The following is a 20,045-nucleotide window of genomic DNA, read 5'->3' as shown; positions in this document are numbered from 1 at the left end:
AGAAATGACTTACCGACTGTTAATGTGAAATATGACAATGTGAAAATTTTAGGGGTTGTATTTGATGCAAATAATGATGGGCTTGTGAGTTGGGGAGAGGTTCAAGATAAAATGGCAAAGAAACTTTCCTTTTGGACCCTGAGGAATCTTTCGATCGAAGGGAAAGTCCTTGTTATTAAATCTGATTTATTACCTATGATTTTATATATTGCCATGGTGTATCCTCCCTCTGACTTAATGCTAAAAAAACTAACTCGTTGTATTTTTATGTTTATATGGGGCTCTAAAATGGAAAAGCTTAAACGATCAGAAATGTATAAGAGAAAGCAGAATGGAGGAAAAGATGTTCCCGATCTTCGCCTGTTTTTATATGTAAATTTTTTCTGTTTTTGTTTTAAAGCTTTTAAGTCTGATACTACTTTTGGCCTGTTTTTAAAATACACGTGTGGTTTTATCTTTAAGAGATGGTTTAGGCCATCCTTATCAGCGCCTGTTTTATTGTGTCCACCAAAGCACCTTATTATTTTAGAAAAAGTTGCAAAGACTCATAATTTAAAAGACCTTGGAGCTGACATCCTTCTGGACCGGAAGAAGCTATTTGTCCATTTGAGGAGAGAAGAAGAGACATCCCCAGTTTGCAACTACTCATGGAACAGATCCAAACGTGTGTGGAGGAATGTCTTCGGGAAGTTCCTCGCCAATGTCCATAAAGACCTTGCCTGGATGTCCGTCCACCAGTGCCTCCCAACCAGAGAATTCCAACACCGGAGAGGCCTGGTGGCACGGGCAAAATGCCCAAGAGACTCTTGCCATTGTGATGAGACCGTTATGCACCTTTTTTGGAACTGCACCTTTGCACAAGAACTCTGGGGGAAATTTGGGATTCTTTTAAAGTGGGTTTGCGGTTTAAAGGACTTTTATTATGAATATGTTTTATACGGACTTTTTAATTGCCCTACTGCATACCAATCTGAAATCTGCTGGTGTATAATAAACTGTGCCAAGAATGCAATTTGGAAAGCAAGGAATATTTTATTGTTTAATCGTGATTTTATTTCTGTGCTTGATTGTATTAAACTGGCTTTTAGTGAAATGTATGTTTATTATTTAAAAAATGTAAAAGATATGGGCAAGAAGGAAGCGAACCGTAGATGGTGCTTTTATATGTGGAATTCTATTTTATATTGATTATTCTCTGTAATGTATAATTGTCAAATGTTTTTATGGGTTTTTTTGTACTTGAAAGGTTTCGCATTGATTGTCTTGTAATCTGACTTATGTACAATAAAATTATGTTGAAACCTTATCTGTTCTTATCAGTTTAATATCTGATACGTCCCCTATCTGGGGACCATATATTAAATGGATTTTTAGAACAGGGAGATGGAAAAAGAGCTTGCTCTGTCCACTCCACGCATTGACCTGGTATTGCAGTATCTCCAGGACCGGTGCACCCCTTCTTTAATGCAGTTTCTAAAATCAGAAAGAATTGAATTCAATGCTTTTTGTTCATTTTGCTTGTTTGTCGGATTTTGGGATGGACTCTTTGGCTTTGCTTTTCTTCTCCTCATTGGATTTTTCATGTTAAAAGTTGCAGAAGCCAGATGACAAGCTCATTTTGGTTCAACTTCAGCAACTGTGCATTGCATTGCCATGTAATGTAATGTAATGCAATGCTATCTATCTAGCTCTCCCTCTATACTTCCTTTTGGATAAACAGACATATTAGGCAAGCATTTTGGAGCTTTCACCTAAATAACTACAGGTGGTGAGATAAGCTGCACAATATAATTGACCTTTCAGTATATTGTTGCACACACACCATATATTTAGCAAATGCCCTTGTTATCAACAGCAGCCTTTTAAACTCACCTGAGCTAACAGGTATGTGAGCTGGTTACTCTGCTGCGCTTAAAATTTCTTTTTTGGTTTGCTACAATGCCTTTTCTGAAACGTTGTCTCCCTCTGCTGGAACACTGACTTCTTTCATTTAATGCCTGCAGACTATAAAAGAGAAACCAACCCAAAAAGTTTGGTTGATTAGTCTGTGGCATTCTTTTAAACTGTTGCTTATGGCGGTCTCTGTGAGCTTCTCAGTGACATTCAGCCATCCAGGTATCCCGCCTGCAGTAGACGGAATGTGGCAATGGAACGCTGGCTGCGCGTGTCATAATAGGCTCTGAGCCTTTATATACCTGCGCACAGCAGCAGCCACCTTCAGTCTGCTGCTGGACAGCCAGCAGCAGCAGCAGCAGCAGGAGAGGTAATTAATCAGCAACCCTCCTGCTAAGGGTAGACAGCTGCTCGTTCCACCCCCCCCCCCGCCTTAATTGGTTCTCCTCCCTTCCAACGGTGTTGAGGCGGGTGGGAACAGCCGGGGGTTGAGGGTACTGTGCTAAAAGAGGTGGAGTTATGCAGATCTAAAACGCGTGGATTGCAGCAGCAGCAAGCCGAAAAGTGCAGGCATGTGAGGGATCTAGAGGTTGACAGCATGTCTTCTTAACGGGAGTCCAGGTGGCCATCTCCACAAATGGACTTTTCAGAATCCTTGGGTGGCACCGTAGTCGGAAACCAATTCTGGTTATCGCTTCTCGGCCTTTTGGCTAAGATCAAGTGTAGTATCTGTTCTTATCAGTTTAATATCTGATACGTCCCCTATCTGGGGACCATATATTAAATGGATTTTTAGAACAGGGAGATGGAAAAAGAGCTTGCTCTGTCCACTCCACGCATTGACCTGGTATTGCAGTATCTCCAGGACCGGTGCACCCCTTCTTTAATGCAGTTTCTAAAATCAGAAAGAATTGAATTCAATGCTTTTTGTTCATTTTGCTTGTTTGTCGGATTTTGGGATGGACTCTTTGGCTTTGCTTTTCTTCTCCTCATTGGATTTTTCATGTTAAAAGTTGCAGAAGCCAGATGACAAGCTCATTTTGGTTCAACTTCAGCAACTGTGCATTGCATTGCCATGTAATGTAATGTAATGCAATGCTATCTATCTAGCTCTCCCTCTATACTTCCTTTTGGATAAACAGACATATTAGGCAAGCATTTTGGAGCTTTCACCTAAATAACTACAGGTGGTGAGATAAGCTGCACAATATAATTGACCTTTCAGTATATTGTTGCACACACACCATCTATTTAGCAAATGCCCTTGTTATCAACAGCAGCCTTTTAAACTCACCTGAGCTAACAGGTATGTGAGCTGGTTACTCTGCTGCGCTTAAAATTTCTTTTTTGGTTTGCTACAATGCCTTTTCTGAAACGTTGTCTCCCTCTGCTGGAACACTGACTTCTTTCATTTAATGCCTGCAGACTATAAAAGAGAAACCAACCCAAAAAGTTTGGTTGATTAGTCTGTGGCATTCTTTTAAACTGTTGCTTATGGCGGTCTCTGTGAGCTTCTCAGTGACATTCAGCCATCCAGGTATCCCGCCTGCAGTAGACGGAATGTGGCAATGGAACGCTGGCTGCGCGTGTCATAATAGGCTCTGAGCCTTTATATACCTGCGCACAGCAGCAGCCACCTTCAGTCTGCTGCTGGACAGCCAGCAGCAGCAGCAGCAGGAGAGGTAATTAATCAGCAACCCTCCTGCTAAGGGTAGACAGCTGCTCGTTCCACCCCCCCCCGCCTTAATTGGTTCTCCTCCCTTCCAACGGTGTTGAGGCGGGTGGGAACAGCCGGGGGTTGAGGGTACTGTGCTAAAAGAGGTGGAGTTATGCAGATCTAAAACGCGTGGATTGCAGCAGCAGCAAGCCGAAAAGTGCAGGCATGTGAGGGATCTAGAGGTTGACAGCATGTCTTCTTAACGGGAGTCCAGGTGGCCATCTCCACAAATGGACTTTTCAGAATCCTTGGGTGGCACCGTAGTCGGAAACCAATTCTGGTTATCGCTTCTCGGCCTTTTGGCTAAGATCAAGTGTAGTATCTTTTCTTATCAGTTTAATATCTGATACGTCCCCTATCTGGGGACCATATATTAAATGGATTTTTAGAACAGGGAGATGGAAAGAGAGCTTGCTCTGTCCACTCCACGCATTGACCTGGTATTGCAGTATCTCCAGGACCGGTGCACCCCTTCTTTAATGCAGTTTCTAAAATCAGAAAGAATTGAATTCAATGCTTTTTGTTCATTTTGCTTGTTTGTCGGATTTTGGGATGGACTCTTTGGCTTTGCTTTTCTTCTCCTCATTGGATTTTTCATGTTAAAAGTTGCAGAAGCCAGATGACAAGCTCATTTTGGTTCAACTTCAGCAACTGTGCATTGCATTGCCATGTAATGTAATGTAATGCAATGCTATCTATCTAGCTCTCCCTCTATACTTACTTTTGGATAAACAGACATATTAGGCAAGCATTTTGGAGCTTTCACCTAAATAACTACAGGTGGTGAGATAAGCTGCACAATATAATTGACCTTTCAGTATATTGTTGCACACACACCATCTATTTAGCAAATGCCCTTGTTATCAACAGCAGCCTTTTAAACTCACCTGAGCTAACAGGTATGTGAGCTGGTTACTCTGCTGCGCTTAAAATTTATTTTTTGGTTTGCTACAATGCCTTTTCTGAAACATTGTCTCCCTCTGCTGGAACACTGACTTCTTTCATTTAATGCCTGCAGACTATAAAAGAGAAACCAACCCAAAAAGTTTGGTTGATTAGTCTGTGGCATTCTTTTAAACTGTTGCTTATGGCGGTCTCTGTGAGCTTCTCAGTGACATTCAGCCATCCAGGTAACCCGCCTGCAGTAGACGGAATGTGGCAATGGAACGCTGGCTGCGCGTGTCATAATAGGCTCTGAGCCTTTATATACCTGCGCACAGCAGCAGCCACCTTCAGTCTGCTGCTGGACAGCCAGCAGCAGCAGCAGCAGGAGAGGTAATTAATCAGCAACCCTCCTGCTAAGGGTAGACAGCTGCTCGTTCCACCCCCCCCCCCCCCCCCCGCCTTAATTGGTTCTCCTCCCTTCCAACGGTGTTGAGGCGGGTGGGAACAGCCGGGGGTTGAGGGTACTGTGCTAAAAGAGGTGGAGTTATGCAGATCTAAAACGCGTGGATTGCAGCAGCAGCAAGCCAAAAAGTGCAGGCATGTGAGGGATCTAGAGGTTGACAGCATGTCTTCTTAACGGGAGTCCAGGTGGCCATCTCCACAAATGGACTTTTCAGAATCCTTGGGTGGCACCGTAGTCGGAAACCAATTCTGGTTATCGCTTCTCGGCCTTTTGGCTAAGATCAAGTGTAGTATCTGTTCTTATCAGTTTAATATCTGATACGTCCCCTATCTGGGGACCATATATTAAATGGATTTTTAGAACAGGGAGATGGAAAAAGAGCTTGCTCTGTCCACTCCACGCATTGACCTGGTATTGCAGTATCTCCAGGACCGGTGCACCCCTTCTTTAATGCAGTTTCTAAAATCAGAAAGAATTGAATTCAATGCTTTTTGTTCATTTTGCTTGTTTGTCGGATTTTGGGATGGACTCTTTGGCTTTGCTTTTCTTCTCCTCATTGGATTTTTCATGTTAAAAGTTGCAGAAGCCAGATGACAAGCTCATTTTGGTTCAACTTCAGCAACTGTGCATTGCATTGCCATGTAATGTAATGTAATGCAATGCTATCTATCTAGCTCTCCCTCTATACTTCCTTTTGGATAAACAGACATATTAGGCAAGCATTTTGGAGCTTTCACCTAAATAACTACAGGTGGTGAGATAAGCTGCACAATATAATTGACCTTTCAGTATATTGTTGCACACACACCATCTATTTAGCAAATGCCCTTGTTATCAACAGCAGCCTTTTAAACTCACCTGAGCTAACAGGTATGTGAGCTGGTTACTCTGCTGCGCTTAAAATTTCTTTTTTGGTTTGCTACAATGCCTTTTCTGAAACGTTGTCTCCCTCTGCTGGAACACTGACTTCTTTCTTTTAATGCCTGCAGACTATAAAAGAGAAACCAACCCAAAAAGTTTGGTTGATTAGTCTGTGGCATTCTTTTAAACTGTTGCTTATGGCGGTCTCTGTGAGCTTCTCAGTGACATTCAGCCATCCAGGTATCCCGCCTGCAGTAGACGGAATGTGGCAATGGAACGCTGGCTGCGCGTGTCATAATAGGCTCTGAGCCTTTATATACCTGCGCACAGCAGCAGCCACCTTCAGTCTGCTGCTGGACAGCCAGCAGCAGCAGCAGCAGGAGAGGTAATTAATCAGCAACCCTCCTGCTAAGGGTAGACAGCTGCTCGTTCCACCCCCCCCCGCCTTAATTGGTTCTCCTCCCTTCCAACGGTGTTGAGGCGGGTGGGAACAGCCGGGGGTTGAGGGTACTGTGCTAAAAGAGGTGGAGTTATGCAGATCTAAAACGCGTGGATTGCAGCAGCAGCAAGCCGAAAAGTGCAGGCATGTGAGGGATCTAGAGGTTGACAGCATGTCTTCTTAACGGGAGTCCAGGTGGCCATCTCCACAAATGGACTTTTCAGAATCCTTGGGTGGCACCGTAGTCGGAAACCAATTCTGGTTATCGCTTCTCGGCCTTTTGGCTGAGACCAAGTGCTTCACAGCAGGAGGTTTCAGTTGAAGGGCACTCAGGTACCCCTCTCCTTGGCCTGGCAGGATCGTCCACTTCGGTGGGCTTCACCTGCCTGCTGCTATTAGGGAGAGGGATTAGTCCTAGGGTAACGGGCAGCGATCCCCCAGCCTTCAGGTGCTTTATCTCAAAGCTCTGAAGGCGCAGATTGCAGGCGGTTGCAATTTGCATTTTGTTGCGCCATACCATGGAGGTTGACCCCAACCTCGTGCCTCTATATGCGAGGCTTAAGAACACTATAAGGGTCCACTTTACGGCTGGTGGTTCCGATATGCGGAATCTGGGATATGTAGTCCAGGACGTGCTTGAGAAACTGCTCCACGTCAGAACCAACGAAATCCTTTCTATCCAGGATTATCCTCGACGTGGAGATTATGATGTAACCTTTACTGGCGAAGGTATTTTCAAAGATGTTTTGTCCAGAGTTAAGTCGGTAGAAAATAGCCCTGGTCTAAAAGGGATTCAGATCATCGAGCACGTCCTGGATGAGGTAAAAATGGTGGTTGTGAAAATCTTCTCACCCTTCATAACAGCACCAGAGGTTATTTCCTTTTTGTCAGTTTATTTTAAAAGTGTGAAATTGATTGGGAAAGTGTTGAATGAGTTTAACATCTGGACCTCAAAATGGAAGTTTTTAGTAAAATGTGAAAGAGACCCTAAATTCCCTGGAGGTGTGAGACTTCCTCCAGCTCGATTTAAAATAGGGCAAACTAATGGGGATTTTTTTTTCTCAGGAATGCCACTTTTCTGTAGGTATTGTGGTCTCTATGGGCACTCTAAGGATAGTTGTGGTGCCACTTGTAGAAATTGTGCCAGTACTGAACATGACACAAAGGAGTGCCCAAATGAAAAAAAATGCTCTTTTTGTCGGACACCTGGTCATTTCTATTTTTCTTGCCCTCACAGGTTCAGAGAGGATGAACAAAAACAAAAGGAGAAGTCCAAGACATCCGGGAATGGACGGGCCAATCAGACCACCCCTCAGGAGGAGGAACAACAACCTGGAGCCTCGGGAGGTGATAAGGGCGCTTCGACTAGTAACAATCCCTCCGAGTCAATGACAGGTAACTCACAGGAGCCCAGGAGCTGGCTGAAAGACCATAAGGAGGCTAAAAGGAAGGCTGAGAAAGATCATAAAGGGGCGGTCGGTAAGGCCAAAAAAGAGCGCCAAAAGGCTGACACCGAGCCCAAAATTCCCACTGGGTCTCACGAGAGCGAGGGCGGTACGTGGCACTTGGTGAGGTCTCATAATAAGAAAAAGAATGGTTCCGTGGAGGTGGCTAATAGGGAGGAGATGGATACATCCCCTCACGGGGGTGTAGACTCTGGAATCCCGAGGTCCCGGGGCTCTGCTGCCCCAGGTGGGGCCCCGAACCTGGCTGCCTCCAGGGACTCTGAGGCTCCGCCATGTGCGCAGCCTGCCCCTGTGTTACGACCCTCTGCGGGTCAGCAGGGGAGTGCGGAGCCTCTCGGAGACCCACCTGACGAGGACCTAAATGGTCAGCCTATGGAGACCCAGTGTAACCTTTCTCACAATATCCTTCCGAGCTACACCCCAGTAGCGTCGGGTCTTAATTTAAGTGAATGTTCCTTCTCCGATGATGAAGACTCTTTGATAACGGTGGATTCAGAAGAGGGCGTTGGTGAAAGTCCAAGTGGTCTGATCCGTCCATCGGATAGGTAAAGTCCAGTTTTTGTTTCTTCCTAACCATTTGCTATGATGGCTGACATTAGTGGTGTTTCCCTCAATGTGAGAGGCATAGGATCCAAGACCAGAAGAGCTACTGTTTTACATTTTTTAACTTGTTTTACAGCTTCTGTTTTCTTTTTACAAGAATGTCATATCCCTCATAAGATTTCTTACAAAAAATATAAGGAAGAGTGGAAACATGGTCCATCGGTCTGGTCTGGATCAAATGCAACCGGATCAGCCGGGGTAGCTATACTTTTTAAGGGAAATGTGTCTATTGATTTTATCCAAGATATTTTACCGGGTCGTATTCTTTTAGTTAAGGCTTTTATTGATGGGACAAGATGGCAGTTTTTAAATTTTTATGGGTCACCTGATAAAAATGAAAGGGCTGATATGCTGGAAATTTTACCTTTATTTATTAACATTTCTGAACCTTTTATCCTGGCAGGTGATTTTAATTGTATTTTAAAAGGCGAAAGCCGACGCTCCGGTTCCGTGAGTAGAAATTATGACAAAACGTCTGGAATGTTAAGCAATATTATAAATGATTGTAAATTAACTGATGTGTATAAAGAATGTAACAAGGATAGCCCTATAGACGCTGGTTTCACCTGGAGCAATTCTACATGTAGCTCCAGGATAGATTTTGTTTTAGGTTCAGAAAAAATACTGCCAGTGAAATGTGAAGTTTTAACTAATATTCTCTCAGATCACAAGGTTTTATCTTTTAGAGTGAGGATTAATGGAAAGAAGAAATGTGGTAAGAAATCTTGGAAATTGAATGTGTCCCTTTTAAAAGATCCACAAATTTTATCGGATTTTATTGAGTTTTATGTAAACTGTAGAAAAAGGAAAAACCCCAATATTTCTTTTAGCTCCTGGTGGGATAGAATGAAAATAAGCATTAAAGATTTCTTTATAAAGAAAAGCATACAAAAAGCTAAAGAAAAGTTTGAGATCTATAATTTTCTTAATATCAGGTTACAGACATTGTACAAATTCAAAGACAATGGTCTGGATGTAGGTAATGATATATTGAGTCTTAAAGGAGAAATTTCAAAGTGGTTGGAACAAAAAGGAAAAGAACTGATTTTTCGTTCAAAGGTAAAACACGTAGAAGAGGATGAGACTTGTTCCAGGTATTTTTTTAAGAAAAACAAACAGGCGAAAACAATAATTGATAACATAGATGGAGATAATAATATCAACGTTATATTGGATAAGGTAAATGTCTATTTTAATGATCTTTTTAATGTAAAAACTATAGACCATGATTTAATACACACTTTCCTGGGGGAGATCAAGTCCACCCTAGATGCTGATGCCCAAAGTTTTTTATCCCAACCTCTATGTGAGGAAGAGATTTTAGAAACCATGAAGAGTTTTAAAAATGGTAAAGTGCCGGGCCCTGATGGTATCCCCATAGAGTTTTATATAAGTTTTTATGATATTTTAAAAGATGATTTGTTTAATTTGTTTTCCGAAGTTTTTAATAATAAGGTTTTACTCAACTCATGGAAGAAAGGTGAGGTATCACTACTATACAAAAAAGGTGACAAAACGGATCTTAAAAACTGGAGGCCGATAACTCTTTTAAATAGTGATTACAAAATTATGGCTAAGATCTGTGCAAATCGGTTGAAAAAGGTGATACATAAAGTAATTCATGCAAATCAGGTATGCGGGGTACCTGGGCGTAGTATCTGGGACAATTTAAACCTGGTGAAAGATTGTATTGAAGATGTAAAAACCAGAAAGACAAAGATGTCAATCCTAGCGGTGGATTTTGAGAAAGCTTTTGACCGCGTGTCTCATTTTTATCTTTTTAAAGTTTTAGAAAAAATGGGCATTCCGGGTGGGTTTTTATTGTCTCTTAAAGCTTTTTATAATGATTGTACGAGTAAGATTTTAGTTAATGGTTTTAAAACAAAAGAGGTAGTTTTAAAATCAGGGGTGAAGCAGGGTTGCCCTTTGTCCCCCCTGCTTTTTATATGTGCTATAGAACCCCTTTTATGTACAATACGCCGGGATAAGCAAATATGTGGAGTACCCTTACCCGGAGGGAACGGTCTACAAGTTAAAGTTGTAAGCTATATGGATGATGTAGCAGTGTTTGGATGTGATGTACCTTCAATACAAAAAACGATAAGCCAAATTCAGTCTTTTTGTACAGTTTCCGGTTTTAAAATTAATCTTACTAAATGTAATATTTTAAATGTCGGGGGGATGAGTTTACATGATGTACCAATTGCAGTTACAGATTCCATTACTATTTTAGGTGTTTCTTTTAATGAATCTAATAATGGTTTTAATAGCTGGGATGCGGCAGCACAGAAAATTAATCAGAAAATCTGCATGTGGAATATGAGAAAGCTGTCAATGGAAGGTAAAGTTCTGATTGTAAAAATGGTGATATTACCTATCCTGTTATATCTTAGTTTGGTGTTCCCCCCTCCTACAAATTTGTTGAAACGAATTACAAAAGTATGTTTTACCTTTTTTTGGGGCTCAAAAATGGAGAAACTCAAAAGAGAAACTGTGACAAAGCCAAAGGTTAAAGGTGGGAAAGATTTCCCTGTTTTAGATAAGTTTCTTTTAATACATTTTTTCTGTTTCTGTTTTAAAACCCTTTTTAAAGATAATTACCTTTCCTATTTTATGCGTTTTAACACTGGTTTTCTCATGAGAAGGTTTGGTTGGTTTGAAACGGTTTTATCCTTTCCTTATGCTTTTAACCTACCTGCACATTATGAGATTTTAAAGAAAATTATTCTTGATTTTAATTTGAATAAGAAACAGACAGGGGATCTATGTAACAGCAAGACACTACTCAAACAAATTAGTACTGATGTGACGTTGTGTGATATTGAACGTTATGATGATGACAAAACTGTACACATATGGAAAATGATTAACGCCCCTTATCTTTTTAATGTACAGAAAGACATGTCTTGGAGCTGCGCACACCACTGTCTTCCTTGCCGGGCATTCCAGTACAGAAGAGGTTTTGTGAGGTCTGCCATCTGCCCAAGAGAAGGTTGTCAAGAAGAAGAGACAGTGAAGCATCTTTTATGGACTTGTGCTTTTGCTAAAGAGTTCTGGAGAAGATTAATCCCCCTGCTGGAGAAAATGGTGGACCTCAAGGACTTTAATTTTGCATCAGTGTTATATGGTCTTCTGGAATGCCCAACAATGGACCAAAAAATAATGGCGTGGAAGATAGTGAATTGTGCCAAGATAGCGCTCTGGAATGCTAGAAATATTGCTGTTTTTAAACATGAAATGTTACCAGTAGATGATGTTTTAGCCTTTTGTAAAAGTGAAATGTACATATACTATTTATTGGACAGGAAAAAGAATGTAACGTTGGCAGGCAAATGGCTTTTTAACCTATGGAATATTTGAAGTCTTGTAAAATTTGCTGTGATGGAATTTTTATTTTTCTTTGAAGTCCCGAAAGTGTAATGTGGATGTAATGGTTTTATTTCTGTAATTTGTTAAATTTTAAATAAACGGTTTTTATCCCCATGTGGGGGATAGCCAAATTAAAAAAAAATCTGTTCTTATCAGTTTAATATCTGATACGTCCCCTATCTGGGGACCATATATTAAATGGATTTTTAGAACAGGGAGATGGAAAAAGAGCTTGCTCTGTCCACTCCACGCATTGACCTGGTATTGCAGTATCTCCAGGACCGGTGCACCCCTTCTTTAATGCAGTTTCTAAAATCAGAAAGAATTGAATTCAATGCTTTTTGTTCATTTTGCTTGTTTGTCGGATTTTGGGATGGACTCTTTGGCTTTGTTTTTCTTCTCCTCATTGGATTTTTCATGTTAAAAGTTGCAGAAGCCAGATGACAAGCTCATTTTGGTTCAACTTCAGCAACTGTGCATTGCATTGCCATGTAATGTAATGTAATGCAATGCTATCTATCTAGCTCTCCCTCTATACTTCCTTTTGGATAAACAGACATATTAGGCAAGCATTTTGGAGCTTTCACCTAAATAACTACAGGTGGTGAGATAAGCTGCACAATATAATTGACCTTTCAGTATATTGTTGCACACACACCATCTATTTAGCAAATGCCCTTGTTATCAACAGCAGCCTTTTAAACTCACCTGAGCTAACAGGTATGTGAGCTGGTTACTCTGCTGCGCTTAAAATTTCTTTTTTGGTTTGCTACAATGCCTTTTCTGAAACGTTGTCTCCCTCTGCTGGAACACTGACTTCTTTCATTTAATGCCTGCAGACTATAAAAGAGAAACCAACCCAAAAAGTTTGGTTGATTAGTCTGTGGCATTCTTTTAAACTGTTGCTTATGGCGGTCTCTGTGAGCTTCTCAGTGACATTCAGCCATCCAGGTATCCCGCCTGCAGTAGACGGAATGTGGCAATGGAACGCTGGCTGCGCGTGTCATAATAGGCTCTGAGCCTTTATATACCTGCGCACAGCAGCAGCCACCTTCAGTCTGCTGCTGGACAGCCAGCAGCAGCAGCAGCAGGAGAGGTAATTAATCAGCAACCCTCCTGCTAAGGGTAGACAGCTGCTTGTTCCACCCCCCCCCCGCCTTAATTGGTTCTCCTCCCTTCCAACGGTGTTGAGGCGGGTGGGAACAGCCGGGGGTTGAGGGTACTGTGCTAAAAGAGGTGGAGTTATGCAGATCTAAAACGCGTGGATTGCAGCAGCAGCAAGCCGAAAAGTGCAGGCATGTGAGGGATCTAGAGGTTGACAGCATGTCTTCTTAACGGGAGTCCAGGTGGCCATCTCCACAAATGGACTTTTCAGAATCCTTGGGTGGCACCGTAGTCGGAAACCAATTCTGGTTATCGCTTCTCGGCCTTTTGGCTAAGATCAAGTGTAGTATCTGTTCTTATCAGTTTAATATCTGATACGTCCCCTATCTGGGGACCATATATTAAATGGATTTTTAGAACAGGGAGATGGAAAAAGAGCTTGCTCTGTCCACTCCACGCATTGACCTGGTATTGCAGTATCTCCAGGACCGGTGCACCCCTTCTTTAATGCAGTTTCTAAAATCAGAAAGAATTGAATTCAATGCTTTTTGTTCATTTTGCTTGTTTGTCGGATTTTGGGATGGACTCTTTGGCTTTGCTTTTCTTCTCCTCATTGGATTTTTCATGTTAAAAGTTGCAGAAGCCAGATGACAAGCTCATTTTGGTTCAACTTCAGCAACTGTGCATTGCATTGCCATGTAATGTAATGTAATGCAATGCTATCTATCTAGCTCTCCCTCTATACTTCCTTTTGGATAAACAGACATATTAGGCAAGCATTTTGGAGCTTTCACCTAAATAACTACAGGTGGTGAGATAAGCTGCACAATATAATTGACCTTTCAGTATATTGTTGCACACACACCATCTATTTAGCAAATGCCCTTGTTATCAACAGCAGCCTTTTAAACTCACCTGAGCTAACAGGTATGTGAGCTGGTTACTCTGCTGCGCTTAAAATTTCTTTTTTGGTTTGCTACAATGCCTTTTCTGAAACGTTGTCTCCCTCTGCTGGAACACTGACTTCTTTCATTTAATGCCTGCAGACTATAAAAGAGAAACCAACCCAAAAAGTTTGGTTGATTAGTCTGTGGCATTCTTTTAAACTGTTGCTTATGGCGGTCTCTGTGAGCTTCTCAGTGACATTCAGCCATCCAGGTATCCCGCCTGCAGTAGACGGAATGTGGCAATGGAACGCTGGCTGCGCGTGTCATAATAGGCTCTGAGCCTTTATATACCTGCGCACAGCAGCAGCCACCTTCAGTCTGCTGCTGGACAGCCAGCAGCAGCAGCAGCAGGAGAGGTAATTAATCAGCAACCCTCCTGCTAAGGGTAGACAGCTGCTTGTTCCACCCCCCCCCGCCTTAATTGGTTCTCCTCCCTTCCAACGGTGTTGAGGCGGGTGGGAACAGCCGGGGGTTGAGGGTACTGTGCTAAAAGAGGTGGAGTTATGCAGATCTAAAACGCGTGGATTGCAGCAGCAGCAAGCCGAAAAGTGCAGGCATGTGAGGGATCTAGAGGTTGACAGCATGTCTTCTTAACGGGAGTCCAGGTGGCCATCTCCACAAATGGACTTTTCAGAATCCTTGGGTGGCACCGTAGTCGGAAACCAATTCTGGTTATCGCTTCTCGGCCTTTTGGCTAAGATCAAGTGTAGTATCTGTTCTTATCAGTTTAATATCTGATACGTCCCCTATCTGGGGACCATATATTAAATGGTTTTTTAGAACAGGGAGATGGAAAAAGAGCTTGCTCTGTCCACTCCACGCATTGACCTGGTATTGCAGTATCTCCAGGACCGGTGCACCCCTTCTTTAATGCAGTTTCTAAAATCAGAAAGAATTGAATTCAATGCTTTTTGTTCATTTTGCTTGTTTGTCGGATTTTGGGATGGACTCTTTGGCTTTGCTTTTCTTCTCCTCATTGGATTTTTCATGTTAAAAGTTGCAGAAGCCAGATGACAAGCTCATTTTGGTTCAACTTCAGCAACTGTGCATTGCATTGCCATGTAATGTAATGTAATGCAATGCTATCTATCTAGCTCTCCCTCTATACTTCCTTTTGGATAAACAGACATATTAGGCAAGCATTTTGGAGCTTTCACCTAAATAACTACAGGTGGTGAGATAAGCTGCACAATATAATTGACCTTTCAGTATATTGTTGCACACACACCATCTATTTAGCAAATGCCCTTGTTATCAACAGCAGCCTTTTAAACTCACCTGAGCTAACAGGTATGTGAGCTGGTTACTCTGCTGCGCTTAAAATTTCTTTTTTGGTTTGCTACAATGCCTTTTCTGAAACGTTGTCTCCCTCTGCTGGAACACTGACTTCTTTCATTTAATGCCTGCAGACTATAAAAGAGAAACCAACCCAAAAAGTTTGGTTGATTAGTCTGTGGCATTCTTTTAAACTGTTGCTTATGGCGGTCTCTGTGAGCTTCTCAGTGACATTCAGCCATCCAGGTATCCCGCCTGCAGTAGACGGAATGTGGCAATGGAACGCTGGCTGCGCGTGTCATAATAGGCTCTGAGCCTTTATATACCTGCGCACAGCAGCAGCCACCTTCAGTCTGCTGCTGGACAGCCAGCAGCAGCAGCAGCAGGAGAGGTAATTAATCAGCAACCCTCCTGCTAAGGGTAGACAGCTGCTTGTTCCACCCCCCCCCCCGCCTTAATTGGTTCTCCTCCCTTCCAACGGTGTTGAGGCGGGTGGGAACAGCCGGGGGTTGAGGGTACTGTGCTAAAAGAGGTGGAGTTATGCAGATCTAAAACGCGTGGATTGCAGCAGCAGCAAGCCGAAAAGTGCAGGCATGTGAGGGATCTAGAGGTTGACAGCATGTCTTCTTAACGGGAGTCCAGGTGGCCATCTCCACAAATGGACTTTTCAGAATCCTTGGGTGGCACCGTAGTCGGAAACCAATTCTGGTTATCGCTTCTCGGCCTTTTGGCTAAGATCAAGTGTAGTATCTGTTCTTATCAGTTTAATATCTGATACGTCCCCTATCTGGGGACCATATATTAAATGGATTTTTAGAACAGGGAGATGGAAAAAGAGCTTGCTCTGTCCACTCCACGCATTGACCTGGTATTGCAGTATCTCCAGGACCGGTGCACCCCTTCTTTAATGCAGTTTCTAAAATCAGAAAGAATTGAATTCAATGCTTTTTGTTCATTTTGCTTGTTTGTCGGATTTTGGGATGGACTCTTTGGCTTTGCTTTTCTTCTCCTCATTGGATTTTTCATGTTAAAAGTTGCAGAAGCCAGATGACAAGCTCATTTTGGTTCAACTTCAGCAACTGTGCATTGCATTGCCATGTAATGTAATGTAATGCAATGCTATCTATCTAGCTCTCCCTCTATACTTCCTTTTGGATAAACAGACATATTAGGCAAGCATTTTGGAGCTTTCACCTAAATAACTACAGGTGGTGAGATAAGCTGCACAATATAATTGACCTTTCAGTATATTGTTGCACACACACCATCTATTTAGCAAATGCCCTTGTTATCAACAGCAGCCTTTTAAACTCACCTGAGCTAACAGGTATGTGAGCTGGTTACTCTGCTGCGCTTAAAATTTCTTTTTTGGTTTGCTACAATGCCTTTTCTGAAACGTTGTCTCCCTCTGCTGGAACACTGACTTCTTTCATTTAATGCCTGCAGACTATAAAAGAGAAACCAACCCAAAAAGTTTGGTTGATTAGTCTGTGGCATTCTTTTAAACTGTTGCTTATGGCGGTCTCTGTGAGCTTCTCAGTGACATTCAGCCATCCAGGTATCCCGCCTGCAGTAGACGGAATGTGGCAATGGAACGCTGGCTGCGCGTGTCATAATAGGCTCTGAGCCTTTATATACCTGCGCACAGCAGCAGCCACCTTCAGTCTGCTGCTGGACAGCCAGCAGCAGCAGCAGCAGGAGAGGTAATTAATCAGCAACCCTCCTGCTAAGGGTAGACAGCTGCTTGTTCCACCCCCCCCCGCCTTAATTGGTTCTCCTCCCTTCCAACGGTGTTGAGGCGGGTGGGAACAGCCGGGGGTTGAGGGTACTGTGCTAAAAGAGGTGGAGTTATGCAGATCTAAAACGCGTGGATTGCAGCAGCAGCAAGCCGAAAAGTGCAGGCATGTGAGGGATCTAGAGGTTGACAGCATGTCTTCTTAACGGGAGTCCAGGTGGCCATCTCCACAAATGGACTTTTCAGAATCCTTGGGTGGCACCGTAGTCGGAAACCAATTCTGGTTATCGCTTCTCGGCCTTTTGGCTAAGATCAAGTGTAGTATCTGTTCTTATCAGTTTAATATCTGATACGTCCCCTATCTGGGGACCATATATTAAATGGATTTTTAGAACAGGGAGATGGAAAAAGAGCTTGCTCTGTCCACTCCACGCATTGACCTGGTATTGCAGTATCTCCAGGACCGGTGCACCCCTTCTTTAATGCAGTTTCTAAAATCAGAAAGAATTGAATTCAATGCTTTTTGTTCATTTTGCTTGTTTGTCGGATTTTGGGATGGACTCTTTGGCTTTGCTTTTCTTCTCCTCATTGGATTTTTCATGTTAAAAGTTGCAGAAGCCAGATGACAAGCTCATTTTGGTTCAACTTCAGCAACTGTGCATTGCATTGCCATGTAATGTAATGTAATGCAATGCTATCTATCTAGCTCTCCCTCTATACTTCCTTTTGGATAAACAGACATATTAGGCAAGCATTTTGGAGCTTTCACCTAAATAACTACAGGTGGTGAGATAAGCTGCACAATATAATTGACCTTTCAGTATATTGTTGCACACACACCATCTATTTAGCAAATGCCCTTGTTATCAACAGCAGCCTTTTAAACTCACCTGAGCTAACAGGTATGTGAGCTGGTTACTCTGCTGCGCTTAAAATTTCTTTTTTGGTTTGCTACAATGCCTTTTCTGAAACGTTGTCTCCCTCTGCTGGAACACTGACTTCTTTCATTTAATGCCTGCAGACTATAAAAGAGAAACCAACCCAAAAAGTTTGGTTGATTAGTCTGTGGCATTCTTTTAAACTGTTGCTTATGGCGGTCTCTGTGAGCTTCTCAGTGACATTCAGCCATCCAGGTATCCCGCCTGCAGTAGACGGAATGTGGCAATGGAACGCTGGCTGCGCGTGTCATAATAGGCTCTGAGCCTTTATATACCTGCGCACAGCAGCAGCCACCTTCAGTCTGCTGCTGGACAGCCAGCAGCAGCAGCAGCAGGAGAGGTAATTAATCAGCAACCCTCCTGCTAAGGGTAGACAGCTGCTCGTTCCACCCCCCCCCCCGCCTTAATTGGTTCTCCTCCCTTCCAACGGTGTTGAGGCGGGTGGGAACAGCCGGGGGTTGAGGGTACTGTGCTAAAAGAGGTGGAGTTATGCAGATCTAAAACGCGTGGATTGCAGCAGCAGCAAGCCGAAAAGTGCAGGCATGTGAGGGATCTAGAGGTTGACAGCATGTCTTCTTAACGGGAGTCCAGGTGGCCATCTCCACAAATGGACTTTTCAGAATCCTTGGGTGGCACCGTAGTCGGAAACCAATTCTGGTTATCGCTTCTCGGCCTTTTGGCTAAGATCAAGTGTAGTATCTGTTCTTATCAGTTTAATATCTGATACGTCCCCTATCTGGGGACCATATATTAAATGGATTTTTAGAACAGGGAGATGGAAAAAGAGCTTGCTCTGTCCACTCCACGCATTGACCTGGTATTGCAGTATCTCCAGGACCGGTGCACCCCTTCTTTAATGCAGTTTCTAAAATCAGAAAGAATTGAATTCAATGCTTTTTGTTCATTTTGCTTGTTTGTCGGATTTTGGGATGGACTCTTTGGCTTTGCTTTTCTTCTCCTCATTGGATTTTTCATGTTAAAAGTTGCAGAAGCCAGATGACAAGCTCATTTTGGTTCAACTTCAGCAACTGTGCATTGCATTGCCATGTAATGTAATGTAATGCAATGCTATCTATCTAGCTCTCCCTCTATACTTCCTTTTGGATAAACAGACATATTAGGCAAGCATTTTGGAGCTTTCACCTAAATAACTACAGGTGGTGAGATAAGCTGCACAATATAATTGACCTTTCAGTATATTGTTGCACACACACCATCTATTTAGCAAATGCCCTTGTTATCAACAGCAGCCTTTTAAACTCACCTGAGCTAACAGGTATGTGAGCTGGTTACTCTGCTGCGCTTAAAATTTCTTTTTTGGTTTGCTACAATGCCTTTTCTGAAACGTTGTCTCCCTCTGCTGGAACACTGACTTCTTTCATTTAATGCCTGCAGACTATAAAAGAGAAACCAACCCAAAAAGTTTGGTTGATTAGTCTGTGGCATTCTTTTAAACTGTTGCTTATGGCGGTCTCTGTGAGCTTCTCAGTGACATTCAGCCATCCAGGTATCCCGCCTGCAGTAGACGGAATGTGGCAATGGAACGCTGGCTGCGCGTGTCATAATAGGCTCTGAGCCTTTATATACCTGCGCACAGCAGCAGCCACCTTCAGTCTGCTGCTGGACAGCCAGCAGCAGCAGCAGCAGGAGAGGTAATTAATCAGCAACCCTCCTGCTAAGGGTAGACAGCTGCTCGTTCCACCCCCCCCCCCGCCTTAATTGGTTCTCCTCCCTTCCAACGGTGTTGAGGCGGGTGGGAACAGCCGGGGGTTGAGGGTACTGTGCTAAAAGAGGTGGAGTTATGCAGATCTAAAACGCGTGGATTGCAGCAGCAGCAAGCCGAAAAGTGCAGGCATGTGAGGGATCTAGAGGTTGACAGCATGTCTTCTTAACGGGAGTCCAGGTGGCCATCTCCACAAATGGACTTTTCAGAATCCTTGGGTGGCACCGTAGTCGGAAACCAATTCTGGTTATCGCTTCTCGGCCTTTTGGCTAAGATCAAGTGTAGTATCTGTTCTTATCAGTTTAATATCTGATACGTCCCCTATCTGGGGACCATATATTAAATGGATTTTTAGAACAGGGAGATGGAAAAAGAGCTTGCTCTGTCCACTCCACGCATTGACCTGGTATTGCAGTATCTCCAGGACCGGTGCACCCCTTCTTTAATGCAGTTTCTAAAATCAGAAAGAATTGAATTCAATGCTTTTTGTTCATTTTGCTTGTTTGTCGGATTTTGGGATGGACTCTTTGGCTTTGCTTTTCTTCTCCTCATTGGATTTTTCATGTTAAAAGTTGCAGAAGCCAGATGACAAGCTCATTTTGGTTCAACTTCAGCAACTGTGCATTG

At 42.9% G+C, this 20,045-nt stretch overlaps 11 non-coding genes across 11 annotated transcripts; all 11 read left to right on the top strand.

The window, feature by feature from the left end:
• Nucleotides 1–1,275: 1,275 nt before the first annotated feature.
• Nucleotides 1,276–1,459, top strand: LOC141185832 (U2 spliceosomal RNA). The gene has a single exon (XR_012260438.1). It is a non-coding gene; the product is annotated as a U2 spliceosomal RNA (small nuclear RNA).
• Nucleotides 1,460–2,583: 1,124 nt separating this feature from the next.
• Nucleotides 2,584–2,774, top strand: LOC141186472 (U2 spliceosomal RNA). The gene has a single exon (XR_012260747.1). It is a non-coding gene; the product is annotated as a U2 spliceosomal RNA (small nuclear RNA).
• Nucleotides 2,775–3,893: 1,119 nt separating this feature from the next.
• Nucleotides 3,894–4,084, top strand: LOC141185352 (U2 spliceosomal RNA). The gene has a single exon (XR_012260023.1). It is a non-coding gene; the product is annotated as a U2 spliceosomal RNA (small nuclear RNA).
• Nucleotides 4,085–5,212: 1,128 nt separating this feature from the next.
• Nucleotides 5,213–5,403, top strand: LOC141186471 (U2 spliceosomal RNA). The gene has a single exon (XR_012260746.1). It is a non-coding gene; the product is annotated as a U2 spliceosomal RNA (small nuclear RNA).
• Nucleotides 5,404–11,794: 6,391 nt separating this feature from the next.
• Nucleotides 11,795–11,991, top strand: LOC141185803 (U2 spliceosomal RNA). Its single transcript, XR_012260417.1, has one exon. It is a non-coding gene; the product is annotated as a U2 spliceosomal RNA (small nuclear RNA).
• A 1,120-nt stretch (nt 11,992–13,111) lies between these two features.
• On the top strand, nt 13,112–13,302 carry LOC141186468 (U2 spliceosomal RNA). Its single transcript, XR_012260744.1, has one exon. It is a non-coding gene; the product is annotated as a U2 spliceosomal RNA (small nuclear RNA).
• Nucleotides 13,303–14,421: 1,119 nt separating this feature from the next.
• Nucleotides 14,422–14,612, top strand: LOC141184311 (U2 spliceosomal RNA). Its single transcript, XR_012259078.1, has one exon. It is a non-coding gene; the product is annotated as a U2 spliceosomal RNA (small nuclear RNA).
• A 1,121-nt stretch (nt 14,613–15,733) lies between these two features.
• LOC141186467 (U2 spliceosomal RNA) lies at nt 15,734–15,924 on the top strand. Its single transcript, XR_012260743.1, has one exon. It is a non-coding gene; the product is annotated as a U2 spliceosomal RNA (small nuclear RNA).
• Nucleotides 15,925–17,043: 1,119 nt separating this feature from the next.
• Nucleotides 17,044–17,234, top strand: LOC141186466 (U2 spliceosomal RNA). Its single transcript, XR_012260742.1, has one exon. It is a non-coding gene; the product is annotated as a U2 spliceosomal RNA (small nuclear RNA).
• A 1,121-nt stretch (nt 17,235–18,355) lies between these two features.
• On the top strand, nt 18,356–18,546 carry LOC141186465 (U2 spliceosomal RNA). Its single transcript, XR_012260741.1, has one exon. It is a non-coding gene; the product is annotated as a U2 spliceosomal RNA (small nuclear RNA).
• A 1,121-nt stretch (nt 18,547–19,667) lies between these two features.
• On the top strand, nt 19,668–19,858 carry LOC141186464 (U2 spliceosomal RNA). The gene has a single exon (XR_012260740.1). It is a non-coding gene; the product is annotated as a U2 spliceosomal RNA (small nuclear RNA).
• Nucleotides 19,859–20,045: the final 187 nt, after the last annotated feature.

Source organism: Phyllobates terribilis, unplaced genomic scaffold (assembly GCF_046119375.1).
Source record: "Phyllobates terribilis strain yellow unplaced genomic scaffold, ASM4611937v1 Scaffold_40__1_contigs__length_11209783, whole genome shotgun sequence".
Taxonomy (NCBI): Eukaryota; Metazoa; Chordata; class Amphibia; order Anura; family Dendrobatidae; genus Phyllobates; species Phyllobates terribilis.
Note: the sequence above shows the minus strand (reverse complement) of the source record. Positions and strands in the feature narration are given on the sequence as shown.